The following is a 17,674-nucleotide window of genomic DNA, read 5'->3' as shown; positions in this document are numbered from 1 at the left end:
GGCGATGGTGTCATCACCGGAGGCGCTGCGCGCAAGGGGCTACCGGCTACCACCACTGTGGTGTATGTAACCTGTTCCACCTTAAGAGAACTTAAGCCTGTTCCACCTTAAGAGATGTACTACTTTCTCTGGCTGCTGTATACGTAATACCGGTGGTGACCACCGGTATATAAGCACTGTGTAGTAAGATGTATTTCAGATATAGTCCTGACCTCCAACCAGTAAAGACCTGTTGAACTTTAATCTTGTAGCCTGTGTGTTATTAATTACAACTAGAACACACAGACTTTACAGTGGCGACGAGTCAGATTCTTACCCTGCGGCAGTTATATCCACGGCGGCTTCGTCCACTGAACGGACGTCGAAGAGAGGTTTCCACCCTCATCACCCTGCTGGAAGACATGTCACGCGGCAGACATCGAGAAACCAGAGTGCAGAAGACACCCTGAACTCGAAGCCTCCATCAGTGGCTGTCAGCAATCTTCTTTCTACCTCGGTAGTGGGTAAGCCGGGCAGCGACGCGACCAGAAAATCGGTCACGTTGGCTGTACAGACGGGGAGGGAAGACGGAGGAATAAGGGCGGTGAGATCGATCGCGACCGGAGATAAGGGCCGGGCCGCATTCGGGCCGAAAGGCGCAGCGCGGGGACATCGATCGCGGCTGGTGATAAGGGCCGGGCCGCATTCGGGCTAAAAAGGCGCAGCGTCTGGGGGCAACTGAAGGCGCGAGAGCCGCGGTGAAGCGGAGATAGCGTCGGGGGAAGGGTGAAGACCGCCAAGCGCGGGAAAACCGCCATTTTGTAGGCGGAGGACGAAGAAAAGAGCGCGGAAGCTGCCATCTTGGATAAAAATAAAAAGAAATTAAATTGCAACGATGCCTAAACATGGGAACATTAATACCTTTGACAGCGACATCAAAGATTGGGCTATGTATGTAGAACGCATACAAAATTATTGTAAAGCAAATAAAATCCCAGATGCAGAGAAAGCACTAACATTATTAAACTTAATGGGTGCGAAGACATACGGGCAATTGAAACACCTTGTATCACCAGATGAACCGGCGGATAAGACATTCGAGGAGATTGTTACTGTTCTGAAAAATCACCTAAACCCCACGCCGCTGATGCTAGCGGAACGATTTAAATTTTACAGCAGAAGGCAGCTGAAGGATGAAAGCAATGCTGAATATTTAATGGAATTGCGTAAGCTAGCAAAGTACTGTCAATTCGGAACGAGATTGACAGAGGCGCTACGAGATAAATTTGTGTGTGGTTTATTAAAAGAAGATACACAAAAGCGATTGCTCGAGGAGAATGAGCTGACGCTTGAGAAAGCGGTCACTATGGCAGCAGCACACGAAGCCGCAGCGAGAGGCACGGCAGTAATGCAGCTATGGTCACCGGAACTCAGTACAAATAAATTGGGTTTGAATACTGTAAAATGTTATCGTTGCGGAAAGACAACGCACGATCAGAACCAGTGTTGGTTTAAAAACCAAGAATGCAGAACGTGTGGCCGGCTTGGCCACATAGCTAAAGTATGCCGGTCAGGAAAGAAGACCAGCAACAAAAAGTCACCGCAAGGAAAATACATAAAGGTACACAAGGTGACAAAGAACAGTTCGACCGAACAGAAGTCAGATTCAGACGCTAGCAGTAATGAACTGGGTAGCTTAAGAGTACACAACGTTGGTAAGGATGCAGATCTCCAGACAATTTGGGTCACCCTTCAGAGAGCAGGAGTCCAAGTAAAGATGGAATTGGACACTGGATCGGCATTGACGGTCATGAATAAGAAAGATTACAAAAGGTTATTCCAACATATTCCCCTACGGGATACGGAGATTATATTGAAAACCTACACGGGGCAAAGACTGTACCCCGTCGGAAAGATAGAGGTAAAAGTGGTCCACAAGGGCGAAGAAAGCCAAGTAATGGACTTATATGTGCTACCTGAAGGAGGTCCACCACTACTGGGACGGGAGTGGATTAGGAAAATGAATATGGACTGGCACTCCTTGAAGGCACTAACGGTAGATTCCGGGGAAACAGATGTCAAACCTAAACGATTGTCCAGAATATTGGATGATGCTAAAGAGGTGTTCCAGCAGGGACTGGGAACACTGAGAGGAATTACGGCAAACATCAAGATTGATGAACATGCACAACCAAAATTTTTTAAAGCCAGACCTGTATCCTATGCAATACGACCTACTGTAGAAGCGGAACTGGAAGCGCTAGAACGTTCAGGTGTACTGTCTAAGGTAGATTGGAGTGAGTGGGCTACGCCCATTGTTCCCGTTATGAAACGTCCTTCGAGCAACAAGCCAGGAGAACCAGGGAAGGTTCGCATCTGTGGAGATTTCAAAATCACCGTTAATCCGGTGCTTCACACGGTGCAGTATCCGCTTCCGCGGATTGAGGATATTTTTGCTTCGTTGTCTGGAGGGAAACACTTCACCAAGATAGACCTGGCGCAGGCGTACTTGCAGATGGAGGTTGAAGAAGAGTCACGCCAATACCTCATGATCAACACGCATCGAGGTTTGTACCGGTACAATAGACTGGTTTTTGGAGTGGCATCGGCTCCAGCAATTTGGCAGAGGGCCATGGAGCAGGTATTACAGGGAATTCCAGGCACACAATGTTACCTGGACGATATTCTGATTACAGGTGATGGTGATGAAGAACACCTCGCAAACTTGGAACTGGTGCTCAACAGACTGAAAGAGTATGGACTTAGAGTTAATCGGCAGAAATGCGAGTTCTTCCAGAAGCGGATCTCGTACTGTGGTCATGTCATTGACCAGGAGGGGCTTCATAAGTCTCCTGACAAGATAGAGGCAGTTGTAAAGGCTCCCGCTCTGGATAATGTCTCTCAGTTGAGGTCGTTTCTAGGATTGATTAACTATTACCATAAATTTCTACCAAATCTATCCACGGTACTGCACCCGCTAAACGCTCTTTTACAGAAGGGGGTACCATGGGAATGGAGCGAAAAGTGTAAGAAGGCATTTCGCAAAAGCAAAGAATTGATCACCTCAGAGGAAGTGTTGGCTCACTTCAACCCGACACTGCCTATTCGGTTGGCTTGTGATGCTTCTCCATATGGTATTGGGGCAGTACTCTCACACAAGTTGCCAAATGGCACGGAAAGGCCAGTCGCGTTTGCATCCAGATCATTGACCTCCGCTGAGCGCAACTATGCGCAGATCGATAGGGAGGCTCTCAGCCTTGTATGGGGAGTGAAGAAGTTTAATCATTACCTACAGGGCCAAAAATTCACACTTCTGACAGACCATCAGCCGTTGGTATCCATTTTTAACCCTAAGAAGGGTGTTTCAGTGATGACAGCACAGCGTCTCCAGAGATGGTCCCTTTTCCTAGGGGCACATCAATATCAAATAGAATTCAAAGGTACGAAGCAGCATGGCAATGCTGATGGGCTGTCGCGCCTGCCACTACCTGAAGAAGAAGAAACGACGAAAGTTGACCCTGTTGAGTTATTTCATTCGACCATCATCGAGTGTTTACCAGTCACCAATGCAAGTATTGAAAGAGAAACCAGGAACGACCCGACACTGTCCAGAGTCTACGAGGTGACAGTGAAAGGATGGCCAACACGTGGTGATCCTCTGTTACCGGCATTCTCGGCAAGGCGAGACCAGCTGTCCGTCTGCCATGGTACTTTGATGTACGGGACAAGAGTGATTATTCCTCCCAAGTTAAATGTAAGAAATCACACAACACCAGGTTATAGTCCAACAGCTTTATTTGAAATCACAAGCTTTCGGAGCGCTGCTCCTTCTTCAGGTGAAGTGGAGAAATGCATAAAGACACAGCTTATATAGTCAGAGAATCATGTCAGATGTTTACAGGTAACCTTTCCAACTGCCATTTATCGCACCTCGGCAGAGAGATAATCACAGCAGTCAAAGGTGTGAATGGTGTCCAAACAGGTCAGTCAGGGAAACATTACATCAAAGAACAATGAGGTGGGGTCACAAGGGGTCAAATATTGCAGATGCTGGGGACTGTATGAAAAACTAAAAAACAGACAAAAAACATTTTTTTTGGCTGGAAATCACAGCAGGTCCAGCCGCATCTGTGTAGAGAGAACAAGCCAATGTCGACTCGAGTCTGGATGACCCTGCATCAGGTGGGGTTACATGTAGCGTGACATGAACCCAAGATCTCGGTTAAGGCCGTCCTCATGGGTGCGGAACTTGGTTATCAGTTTCTGCTCGACGATTTTGCGTTGTCGTGTGTCTCGAAGGCCACCTTGGAGAATGCTTACCCGAAGATCGGAGGCTGAATGTCCTTGACTGCTGAAGTGTTCCCCGACTGGGAGGGAACACTCCTGCCTGGTGATTGTTGCGCGGTGTCTTTACCCAAACACACGGAACAGCCATGGGGACCAAATTCGCACCCCAATACGCAAACATCTTCATGCACAAGTTCGAGCAAGACTTCTTCGCTGCACAGGATCTCCAACCAACGCTATACACCAGATACATCGACGACATTTTCTTCCTATGGACCCACGGCGAAGAATCACTGAAAAGACTACACGATAACATCAACAAGTTCCATCCCACCATCAAACTCACCATGGACTACTCCTCAGAATCAGTCTCATTCCTGGACACACGAATCTCCATCAAAGACGGACACCTCAGCACTTCACTCTACCGCAAGCCCACGGACAACCTCACGATGCTTCACTTCTCCAGCTTCCACCCTAACCATGTTAAAGAAGCCATCCCCTATGGACAAGCCCTGCGAATACACAGGATCTGCTCAGACGAGGAGGAACGCGATGGACACCTACAGACACTGAAAGACGCCCTTGTAAGAACGGGATATGACGCTCGACTCGTCGATCGACAGTTCCGACGGGCCACAGCGAAAAATCGCATAGACCTCCTCAGAAGACAAACACGGGACACAACCAACAGAGTACGCTTCGTCGTCCAGTACTTCTCCGGAGCGGAGAAACTACGCCATGTTCTTCGCAGCCTTCAACATGTCATCGATGACGACGAACACCTCGCTAAGGCCATCCCCACGCCTCCACTACTCGCTTTCAAACAGCCGCCTAATCTCAAACAGACCATCGTTCGCAGCAAATTACCCAGCTTCCAGGAGAACAGCGACCACGACACCACACAACCCTGCCACAGCAACCTCTGCAAGACATGCCAGATCATCAACACAGATACCATCATCACACGTGAGGACACCACCCACCAGGTACATGGTACATACTCATGTGACTCGGCCAACGTTGTCTACCTCATACGTTGCAGGAAAGGATGCCCCGGAGCACGGTACATCGGCGAGACCATGCAGACACTGCGACAACGGATGAACGGACACCGCACAACAATCACCAGGCAGGAGTGTTCCCTCCCAGTCGGGGAACACTTCAGCAGTGAAGGACATTCAGCCTCCGATCTTCGGGTAAGCATTCTCCAAGGTGGCCTTCGAGACACACGACAACGCAAAATCGTCGAGCAGAAACTGATAGCCAAGTTCCGCACCCATGAGGACGGCCTTAACCGAGATCTTGGGTTCATGTCACGCTACATGTAACCCCACCTGATGCAGGGTCATCCAGACTCGAGTCGACATTGGCTTGTTCTCTCTACACAGATGCGGCTGGACCTGCTGTGATTTCCAGCCAAAAAAAATGTTTTTTGTCTGTTTTTTAGTTTTTCATACAGTCCCCAGCATCTGCAATATTTGACCCCTTGTGACCCCACCTCATTGTTCTTTGATGTAATGTTTCCCTGACTGACCTGTTTGGACACCATTCACACCTTTGACTGCTGTGATTATCTCTCTGCCGAGGTGCGATAAATGGCAGTTGGAAAGGTTACCTGTAAACATCTGACATGATTCTCTGACTATATAAGCTGTGTCTTTATGCATTTCTCCACTTCACCTGAAGAAGGAGCAGCGCTCCGAAAGCTTGTGATTTCAAATAAAGCTGTTGGACTATAACCTGGTGTTGTGTGATTTCTTACATTTGCCCACCCCAGTCCAGCTCCGGCATCTCCACACCTCCCAAGTTAAGGGAAAGAGTTCCAAAAGAACTGCATGAAGGTCATCTGGGGGGAGTTAAGATGAAAAGCCTTGCTAGGGCTTATGTATGGTGGCCGGGTATTGACCAACAGATAGAGGAGTTGACGAAAAGCTGCGCTGGGTGCCAAAAAGTGCAAAATGCACCTCCGATCGCACCACTACACCCATGGGAATGGCCTTCAGCCCCATAGCAACGCGTACATATTGACTTTGCTGGTCCATTCATGGACTCCAAGTTCCTAATTGCGGTGGACGCACATTCCAAATGGCCAGAAGTGATCAAGATGAATACCACTACTTCAGAAAAGACAATTGCGGTGTTAAGAACAATATTCGCAAGGAACGGATTGCCAGAACAGATCTGTTCGGACAACGGACCACAGTTTGTGTCGGAAGAATTCCAAAAATTCTTAAAGAAAAATGGGGTGAAACATTATACCTCTGCCCCATATCACCCGGCGACAAACGGGTTGGCCGAGAGATTTGTCCAAACATTCAAAAAGGCAATAAAGGCCATGAACGATGATCAGATTCCGCTACAGCACAAGGTGGACAATTTCCTAATGGCGTATCGAAACGCCACTCATGCAGTGACTAACCAAAGTCCGGCCATGATGTTTTATAACAGGAGGTTGCGGTCCAGGTTGGACTTGTTAAAACCAAATGTGCGGAGGGAAGTGGAAAACAAACAGTTCCGGCATATTAATAACAAGTCCACTCGAAGTTTCGAAGTAGGACAACCAGTGTTGGCAAGGGGCTATGGAAACGAAAAATGGCAGCCCGGAACAATTCGGGCCAGACAAGGGCCTCTGATGTACACAGTAGATATTGGTAACAATGTGATAAGGCATCATGCGGATCAACTGGTAGAATCAAGAGCAAGAGTCGAACCCATGGTTGCGACAGAGACAACTGTGGAAGACGTTAATGAACCTGAAGCATCTACCTCGGCAGGGACTGTACCTGATGATGACGTCCAATACATAGGGAACCAACAAGCAGAATCACCTCAGCAACAAGAATCAGAGACCACTGAAAGGCGTTATCCAGACCGAATCAGAAGGCCTCCTGAGAGACTGAACCTTTGAACTTTTTATACCTGAAGTTATATATGTATATATGTTATGATGTTATGTTAAATGGGGATATGACTATTAAGCTAAAAAGGGAGGATTGTGGTGTATGTAACCTGTTCCACCTTAAGAGAACTTAAGCCTGTTCCACCTTAAGAGATGTACTACTTTCTCTGGCTGCTGTATACGTAATACCGGTGGTGACCACCGGTATATAAGCACTGTGTAGTAAGATGTATTTCAGATATAGTCCTGACCTCCAACCAGTAAAGACCTGTTGAACTTTAATCTTGTAGCCTGTGTGTTATTAATTACAACTAGAACACACAGACTTTACAGCCACCACTAACCTCCTGCTGAATTTTGCGGGAGGCGTTAGTGGTGCCGCGCCCAGGCACTAGTTGCTTTGTGCCCAGGCGCTAATGGGAGGCGCAAAGCAAACTAATTTTTGCCACCTTATATCTATGCTGGTTCTAGCCAAATACGTTTTCCCCTCAATAATTATATTGCAATTTCATCCATACAGATGCAATGCACATAGTGCAAAGGACTCATTGCATGTAAGGTGGTGCGCGCCAGTGAGGGAGAAATGTATCAGTAGCAGTGAGGGGTGCCTTCACACATATGCAAATTGTATGTAAACATCTTGCGGAGGGAATTATTTGGGACAGTATTTTTTAAAATCAACTGATCAGAGAGAGCCAGCATAGATTTGTAAAGGGTAAGTCTTGCCTGACAAACCTGATTGAGTTTTTTGAAGAGGTGACTAAAGTAGTGGACTGGGGAATGTCTATGGATGTTATTTATATGGACTTTCAGAAGTCATTTGATAAAGTCCCTCATAAGAGACTGTTGGCTAAAGTTGAAGATCATGGAATTGAGAGCAAATTATTGACCTGGTTAGGAAATTGGCTGAGCGGCAGGAGACAGAGAGTAGGGATAATTGGCAGGTACTCAAATTGGCAGGATGTGACTAGTGGTATCCCACAGGGATCTGTGTTGGACCTCAACTATTCACTATATTAACAACTTAGATAATGGGATAGAGAGCCACATCTCCAAGTTTGCCAATGATACAAAGATAAGTGAATAAGCAAAACTGTGGCAAATGGATTTCAATGTAGGCAAGTTTGGGATCATCCTCTTTGGATCAAAAAGGATAGAATAGAGTACTTTCTAAATGGTGTAAAGCTAGAAGCAGTGGAGGTCCAAAGAGACTTAGGGCTTCATGTACATAGATCATTAAAATGTCATGACAGGTACAGAAAATAATGAAAAAGGCAAATGGAATGCTGGCCTTTATATCTCAAGGACTAGAATACAAGGGGGTAGAAGTTATGCTGCAGCTATACAAAACCCTGGTTAGACCACACCTGGAGTACTGTGTTCAGTTCTGGGCGCTACACCTTAGGAAGAATATATAGTTTGGAGGGAGTGCAGTGCAGATTTACTAGAATGATAACTATTCTGTAGGTGGTTTGCTTTGGTGGTTCGAATCACCTCTCCTACTTAGTTCTACACAACAGGAATTACAGTGAACAGGATTGGGACACAGACAAGCTTTTCAGACTCAACCGTACGGTGTTTAATAAGGTTAACACACACACCCGCCTCCAGTGTGTAAAATGCCTGGTGGCGTAAAACAAACAGTGCAACAATACAACTTGGCCTGTTGAACAGGCCCCTGTCTCGTATTAAGACGCCTAAAATCACACTGTATTGCATACAGAGTATAAAATACACACAGAACCTCCCCACTAAACCCCTCTGGATTGGTTGGGACACACACCACCCCCTCACACAGTACCGGTGGTCTTAAGGATGCATGGGCTTGGACAATGCTCACCCCGATTGTCCATTTCCTTGCTCGCTGCTCCCCTGTGTAGAACGTGTCTCCTGGTTCCGTATCGCCGATGCAGTGTCCAAGTCCCAGTTTCGAGGTTCATTCCTACAGTCGAAGAGCAAGGCAAAGCTCTTGTCACTCATGGTGGTTTAGAACAAGCGAGAGAGAGAGAGAAATGGCCAAAGCTGCCTTCTCTGTATACCCTGAAAGTTCATTCAGGTCTGTGTAGTTGCAGTGATGTCTTTTTAATCACCATTCTTTGTCTTCTTTTTCTGGTTTCCCGCCTTTCTGGGCTATCCCATCTAGGTGCTGGTGTTAATGCAGATGCTGGGCCGCACTTCTCACCTGATCCTGGGTTATGTGGTTTTCCATTAATTTATAATGGCTCTCTTTTGTCCGGTTCTCACCGTTCGGAGTTATCTCATCTAGGTGCTCATCACTGTATGAGTCACCTACTCGGACCCATTGTCTTCCTAGAGAATTCTGTCTGCCCAGGGGTTACATTATGAGAAGAGATTACATAGGGATGTATTGCCAGGAATTTAGAAGATTAAGGGGTGATTTGATTGAAGTTTTCAAGATATTAAGGGGAACTGATAGGGTAGATAGAAACAATTTCCGCTGGTTGGTGAATCAAGGACTCGGGGACATAGTCTAAAAATTAGAGCTAGGCCTTGAGGAGTGAAGTTAGGAAACATTTCTACACGCCAAGGGTGGTAGAAGTTTGGAACTCTCTTCCGCAGAGGGAGCTTTCATCAGAAGCCCGGTGAAGATCCCACCCAAAACATTCTTCTCTCTTTCAGATACTGGTGATCTGCTTTGCTTTTCCAGCAGTTTTCATTTTTAAAGCGTTATTCCTACAGTTAATTGTTCCTTACAAACTGCGGCATAAAGCATTAGAAATGGAGGAGTTTTATTGAGAAAATATTCGGCATGAAATTCTTCATAAACCTCTATAAGGACCCTGGTATACTAGGGCTCAGTTTACTCCGCAGTCTGGCACTCTCAGTGTGGAACTGCCCTGTTCCAATATTCCCTATGTTCTCCCACATTCTCTCAGCCAACATGCTCACTCGAAGCGACAGGAGTGCCAATTCTGTTTCTATGTTCATCTGACATAGCATCTATCTGTATAGTGTGGAATAGTGTCATCGTATTATGGAGACAGATCATGAGGGGAAAGGAATACAGTCCCAGTTTAATACTGGGACCACAGAGATAAATTGAGGTTTATGATTAAGGTTGGATCTGCAGATCTCCCAGATTGCCACAGACTTAGTCTGCGCCTAACACTGGAACTCCAAGAGTCAAATGTACATTCTGCCAAAGCTGGTCATGTGGAACAGAAAACGGAAAACAGAACTGAAACTGGAAAAAGTAAAAGTATACTTTGGCTGAAGCATTTCAAATTGCATGAACTCTGCGGTGGTAATCAAAAGATAAAGATTATACCAATCCCGAACTGAAATTAAAGCTTCCTTCTGCCAGTGAAAAAACAACCTCTTGGATTCAGAGTATGTGGAGGACCCTGGGTAGAGATACCTGTACACAGTATGTGGGGGGCCCAGGGTGGAGATACCTGGAAAAAGTATGTGGGGGGCACTGGGTAGAGATACCTGTACAGAGTATATGGAGGGCCCTGGGTGGAGATACCTGTACACAGTATGTGGAGGGCCCTGGGTGGAGATACCTGTACAGAGTATGCGGAGGACCCTGGGTAGCGATACCTGTACACAGTATGTGGAGGGCACTGGGTGGAGATACCTGTACACACTATGTGGAGGGCACTGGGTGGAGATATCTGTACAGAGTATGTGGAGGGCTCTGGGTGGAGATACCTGTACAGAGTATGTGGAGGGCCCTGGGTGGAGATACCTGTACACAGTATGTGGAGGGCACTGGGTGGAGATACCTATACAGAGTATGTGGAGGGCCCTGGGTGGAGGTACCTGTACAGAGTATGTGGAGGGCCCTGGGTAGAGATACCTGTACACAGTATGTGTTGGGCCCTGGGTGGAGATACCTGTACAGAGTATGTGGAGGGCCCTGGGTAGAGATACCTGTACACAGTATGTGGAGGGCCCTGGGTAGAGATACCTGTACAGAGTATGTGGAAGGTCCTGGGTGGAGATACCTGTACAGAGTATGTGGGGAGTCCTGGGTGGAGATACCAGTATACAGTATGTGGGGAGCCCTGGGTGCAGATACCTATACACAGTATGTGTGGTGTCCTGGGTGATTATAACTGTAAACAGTATTGGGAGGCCCTGGGTGGAGGTACCTGTACAGAGTATGTGGAGGGCCCTGGGTGGAGATACCTATACAGAGCATGTGGAGGGCCCTGGGTGGAGATACCTGTACACAGTATCTGAGGGTCCCTGGGTGGAGATACCTGTACACAGTATGTGGAGAGCCCTGGGTGGAGATAACTGTACAGAGTATGAGGAGGGCCCTGGGTGGAGATACCTGTACACAGTATGTGGAGGGCCCTGGTTGGAGATAACTGTACAGAGTATGCGGAGGCCCCTGGGTGGAGATACCTGTACATAGCATGTGGAGGGTCCTGGGTGGAGTACCTGTACAGAGTATCTGGAGGGCCCTGGGTGGAGATACTTGTGCAGAGTATGTGGAGGTACCTGGGTGGAGGTAGATGTACAGAGTATGTGGGGGGTCCTGGGTGGAGATACCTGTACACAGTATGTGGAGGGTCCTGGGTGGAGATGCCTGTACACAGTACGTGGACGGCCCTGTGTGGAGATATCTGTACACAGTATGTGGAGGTCCCTGGGTGGAGGTACCTGTACAGAGTATGTGGAGGGCCCTGGGTGGAGATACCTGTACAGAGTACGTGGAGGGCCCTGGGTGGAGATATCTGCACAGAGTACTTGGAGTGACCTGAGTGGAAATACCTGTACGGAATATGTTGACGGTCCTGGGCGGAGATACCTTTACACAGTATGTGGAGGGCCCTGGGTGTAGATAACTGTACAGAGTTTGTGGAGAGCCCTGGGTGGAGATAACTGTAGAGAGTATGTGGATGGCCCTGGGTGGAGATACTTGTACACAGTATGTGGAGAGTCCTGGGTGGAGATACCTGTACACAGTATGTGGAGGGCCTTGGGTGGAAATACCTGTACAGAGTATGTGGAGGGTCCTGGGTGGAGATACCTGTACACAGTATATGGAGGGCCCTGGGTGGAAGTACCTGTACAGAGTATGTGGAGGGTCCTGGGTGGTGGTAACTGTACAGAGTATGTGGAGTGCCCTGGGTGGAGATACCTGTACACAGTATGTGGGGGTCCCTGGGTGGAGTTACCTGTCCAGAGTATGTGAAGGGCCCTGGGTGGAGATACCTGTACAGAGTATGTAGAAAGCCCTGGGTGGAGATGCCTGTACACAGCATGTGGGGGGCCCTGAGTTGAGATTTCTGTACAGAGTATGTGGAGGGCCCTGGGTGGAGATACCTGTACAGAGTATGTGGAGGGCCCTGGGTAGAGATACCTGTACACAGTATGTGGAGGGCACTGGGTGGAGATACCTATACAGAGTATGTGGAGGGCCCTGGGTGGAGATACCTGTACAGAGTATGTGGAGGGCCCTGGGTAGAGATACCTGTACACAGTATGTGTTGGGCCCTGTGTGGAGATACCTGTACACAGTATGTGGAGTGCCCTGGGTAGAGATACCTGTACACAGTATGTGGAGGGCCCTGGGTAGAGATACCTGTACAGAGTATGTGGAAGGTCCTGGGTGGAGATACCTGTACAGAGTATGTGGGGAGTCCTGGGTGGAGATACCAGTATACAGTATGTGGGGAGCCCTGGGTGCAGATACCTATACACAGTTTGTGTGGTGTCCTGGGTGATTATAACTGTAAACAATATTGGGAGGCCCTGGGTGGAGGTACCTGTACAGAGTATGTGGAGGGCCCTGGGTGGAGATACCTGTACACAGTATCTGAGGGTCCCTGGGTGGAGATACCTGTACACAGTAGGTGGAGAGCCCTGGGTGGAGATAACTGTACAGAGTATGAGGAGGGCCCTGGGTGGAGATACCTGTACACAGTATGTGAAGGGCCCTGGTTGGAGATAACTGTACAGAGTATGTGGAGGCCCCTGGGTGGAGATACCTGTACACAGCATGTGGAGGGTCCTGGGTGGAGATACCTGTACAGAGTATCTGGAGGGTCCTGGGTGGAAATAATTGTGCAGAGTATGTGGAGGGCCCTGGGTGAAGTTACATGTACAGAGTATGTGGGGGACCTGGGTGGAGATACCTGTACACAGTATGTGGAGGGTCCTGGGTGGAGATGCCTGTACACAGTACGTGGACGGCCCTGTGTGGAGATATCTGTACACAGTATGTGGAGGGCCCTGGGTGGAGATACCTGTACAGAGCATGTGGAGGGCCCTGGGTGGAGATACCTGTACAGAGTACGTGGAGGGCCCTGGGTGGAGATATCTGTACAGAGTACTTGGAGTGACCTGAGTGGAAACACCTGTACGGAATATGTTGAGGGTCCTGGGTGGAGATACCTTTACACAGTATGTGGAGGGCCCTGGGTGTAGATAACTGTAAAGAGTTTGTGGAGAGCCCTGGGTGGAGATAACTGTGCAGAGTATGTGGAGGGCCCTGGGTGGAGATACTTGTACACAGTATGTGGAGGGTCCTGGGTGGAGATACCTGTACACAGTATGTGGAGGGCCCTGGGTGGAGATAACTGTACAGAGTATGTGGAGTGCACTGGGTGGAGATAACTGTACACAGTATGTGGGGGTCTCTGGGTGGAGATACCTGTACAGAGTATGTGGAGGGCCTTGGGTGGAAATACCTGTACAGAGTATGTGCAGGGTCCTGGGTGGAGATACCTGTACACAGTATATGGAGGGCCCTGGGTGGAGATACCTGTACAGAGTATGTGGAGGGCCCTGGGTAGAGATACCTGTACACAGTATGTGGAGGGCCCTGGGTAGAGATACCTGTACAGAGTATGTGGAAGGTCCTGGGTGGAGATACCTGTACAGAGTATGTGGGGAGTCCTGGGTGGAGATACCAGTATACAGTATGTGGGGAGCCCTGGGTGCAGATACCTATACACAGTATGTGTGGTGTCCTGGGTGATTATAACTGTAAACAGTATTGGGAGGCCCTGGGTTGAGGTACCTGTACAGAGTATGTGGAGGGCCCTGGGTGGAGATACCTATACAGAGCATGTGGAGGGCTCTGGGTGGAGATACCTGTACACAGTATCTGAGGGTCCCTGGGTGGAGATACCTGTACAGAGTATGAGGAGGGCCCTGGGTGGAGATACCTGTACACAGTATGTGGAGGGCCCTGGTTGGAGATAACTGTACAGAGTATGTGGAGGCCCCTGGGTGGAGATACCTGTACACAGCATGTGGAGGGTCCTGGGTGGAGATACCTGTACAGAGTATCTGGAGGGCCCTGGGTGGAGATACTTGTGCAGAGTATGTGGAGGGCCCTGGGTGGAGATACATGTACAGAGTATGTGGGGGGTCCTGGGTGGAGATACCTGTACACAGTATGTGGAGGGTCCTGGGTGGAGATGCCTGTACACAGTACGTGGACGGCCCTGTGTGGAGATATCTGTACACAGTATGTGGAGGGCCCTGGGTGGAGATACCTGTACAGAGTATGTGGAGGGCCCTGGGTGGAGATACCTGTACAGAGTACGTGGAGGGCCCTGGGTGGAGATATCTGTACAGAGTACTTGGAGTGACCTGAGTGGAAATACCTGTACGGAATATGTTGAGGGTCCTGGGTGGAGATAGCTTTACACAGTATGTGGAGGGCCCTGGGTGTAGATAACTGTACAGAGTTTGTGGAGAGCCCTGGGTGGAGATAACTGTACAGAGTATGTGGAGGGCCCTGGGTAGAGATACTTGTACACAGTATGTGGGGTTCTCTGGGTGGAGATACCTGTACAGAGTATGTGGAGGGCCCTGGGTGGAGATAACTGTACAGAGTATGTGGAGGGTACTGGGTGGAGATACCTGTACACAGTATATGGAGGGCCCTGGGTGGAAATACCTGTACAGAGTATGTGGAGGGCCCTGGGTGGAGGTAACTGTACAGAGTATGTGGAGTGCCCTGGGTGGAGATACCTGTACACAGTATGTGGGGGTCCCTGGGTGGAGTTACCTGTACAGAGTATGTGAAGGGCCCTGGGTGGAGATACCTGTACAGAGTATGTAGAAAGCCCTGGGTGGAGATACCTGTACACAGCATGTGGGGGGCCCTGAGTGGAGATTTCTGTACAGAGTATGTGGAGGGCCCTGGGTAGAGATACCTGTACACAGTATGTGGAGGGCACTGGGTGGAGATACCTATACAGAGTATATGGAGGGCCCTGGGTGGAGATACCTGTACAGGGTGTGTGGAGGGCCCTGGGTAGAGATATCTGTACACAGTATGTGGAGGGCCCTGGGTAGAGATACCTGTACAGAGTATGTGGAAGGTCCTGGGTGGAGATACCTGCACAGAGTATGTGGGGAGTCCTGGGTGGAGATACCTGTACAGAGTATGTGGAGGGCCCTGGGTGGAGGTAACTGTACAGAGTATGTGGAGTGCCCTGGGTGGAGATACCTGTACACAGTATGTGGGGGTCCCTGGGTGGAGTTACCTGTACAGAGTATGTGAAGGGCCCTGGGTGGAGATACCTGTACAGAGTATGTGGAAAGCCCTGGGTGGAGATACCTGTACACAGCATGTGGGGGGCCCTGAGAGGAGATTTCTGTACAGAGTATGTGGAGGGCCCTGGGTAGAGATACCTGTACACAGTATGTGGAGGGCACTGGGTGGAGATACCTATACAGAGTATATGGAGGGCCCTGGGTGGAGATACCTGTACAGGGTATGTGGAGGGCCCTGGGTAGAGATATCTGTACACAGTATGTGGAGGGCCCTGGGTAGAGATACCTGTACAGAGTATGTGGAAGGTCCTGGGTGGAGATACCTGCACAGAGTATGTGGGGAGTCCTGGGTGGAGATACCAGTATACAGTATGTGGGGAGCCCTGGGTGCAGTTACCTATACACAGTATGTGTGGTGTCCTGGGTGATTATAACTGTAAACAGTATTGGGAGGCCCTGGGTGGAGGTACCTGTACAGAGTATGTGGAGGGCCCTGGGTGGAGATACCTATACAGAGCATGTGGAGGGCCCTGGGTGGAGATACCTGTACACAGTATCTGAGGGTCCCTGGGTGGAGATACCTGTACAGAGTATGTGGAGGGCCCTGGGTGGAGATACCTGTACACAGTATGTGGAGGGCCCTGGTTGGAGATAACTGTACAGAGTATGTGGGGGGTCCTAGGTGGAGATGCCTGTACACAGTACGTGGACGGCCCTGTGTGGAGATATCTGTACACAGTATGTGGAGGGCCCTGGGTGGAGATACCTGTACAGAGTATGTGGAGGGCCCTGGGTGGAGATACCTGTACAGAGTACGTGGAGGGCCCTGGGTGGAGATATCTGTACAGAGTACTTGGAGTGACCTGAGTGGAAATACCTGTACGGAATATGTTGAGGGTCGTGGGTGGAGATAGCTTTACACAGTATGTGGAGGGCCCTGGGTGTAGATAACTGTACAGAGTTTGTGGAGAGCCCTGGGTGGAGATAACTGTACAGAGTATGTGGAGGGCCCTGGGTGGAGATACTTGTACACAGTATGTGGGGGTCTCTGGGTGGAGATACCTGTACAGAGTATGTGGAGGGCCCTGGGTGGAGATAACTGTACAGAGTATGTGGAGGGTACTGGGTGGAGATACCTGTACACAGTATATGGAGGGCCCTGGGTGGAAATACCTGTACAGAGTTTGTGGAGGGCCCTGGGTAGAGATACCTGTACACAGTATGTGTTGGGCCCTGGGTGGAGATACCTGTACAGAGTATGTGGAGGGCCCTGGGTAGAGTTACCTGTACACAGTATGTGGAGGGCCCTGGGTAGAGATACCTGTACAGAGTATGTGGAAGGTCCTGGGTGGAGATACCTGTACAGAGTATGTGGGGAGTCCTGGGTGGAGATACCAGTATACAGTATGTGGGGAGCCCTGGGTGCAGATACCTATACACAGTATGTGTGGTGTCCTGGGTGATTATAACTGTAAACAGTATTGGGAGGCCCTGAGTGGAGGTACCTGTACAGAGTATGTGGAGGGCCCTGGGTGGAGATACCTGTACGCAGTATCTGAGGGTCCCTGGGTGGAGATACCTGTACACAGTATGTGGAGAGCCCTGGGTGGAGATAACTGTACAGAGTATGAGGAGGGCCCTGGGTGGAGATACCTGTACACAGTATGTGGAGGGCCCTGGTTGGATATAACTGTACAGAGTATGTGGAGGCCCCTGGGTGGAGATACCTGTACACAGCATGTGGAGGGTCCTGGATGGAGATACCTGTACAGAGTATCTGGAGGGCCCTGGGTGGAGACACTTGTGCAGAGTATGTGGAGGGCCCTGGGTGGAGATACATGTACAGAGTATGTGGGGGGTCCTGGGTGGAGATACCTGTACACAGTATGTGGAGGGTCCTGGGTGGAGATGCCTGTACACAGTACGTGGACGGCCCTGTGTGGAGATATCTGTACACAGTATGTGGAGGGCCCTGGGTGGAGATAGCTGTACAGAGTATGTGGAGGGCCCTGGGTG

The 17,674-nt window shown here is 49.4% G+C and overlaps 1 protein-coding gene across 1 annotated transcript in view; it reads right to left on the bottom strand.

The window, feature by feature from the left end:
* The window catches only part of LOC147116322 (adhesion G protein-coupled receptor G5-like), a 793,199-nt gene that overhangs the window by 424,471 nt on the left and 351,054 nt on the right, over positions 1-17,674 (bottom strand). The gene's annotated exons all lie outside the window — the stretch shown is intronic.

This window comes from Somniosus microcephalus, chromosome 6 (assembly GCF_052327205.1).
Source record: "Somniosus microcephalus isolate GS21.2 chromosome 6, FLI_Smic_1.0, whole genome shotgun sequence".
Classification (NCBI taxonomy): Eukaryota; Metazoa; Chordata; class Chondrichthyes; order Squaliformes; family Somniosidae; genus Somniosus; species Somniosus microcephalus.
This window is presented reverse-complemented; position numbering and strand designations above follow the sequence as displayed.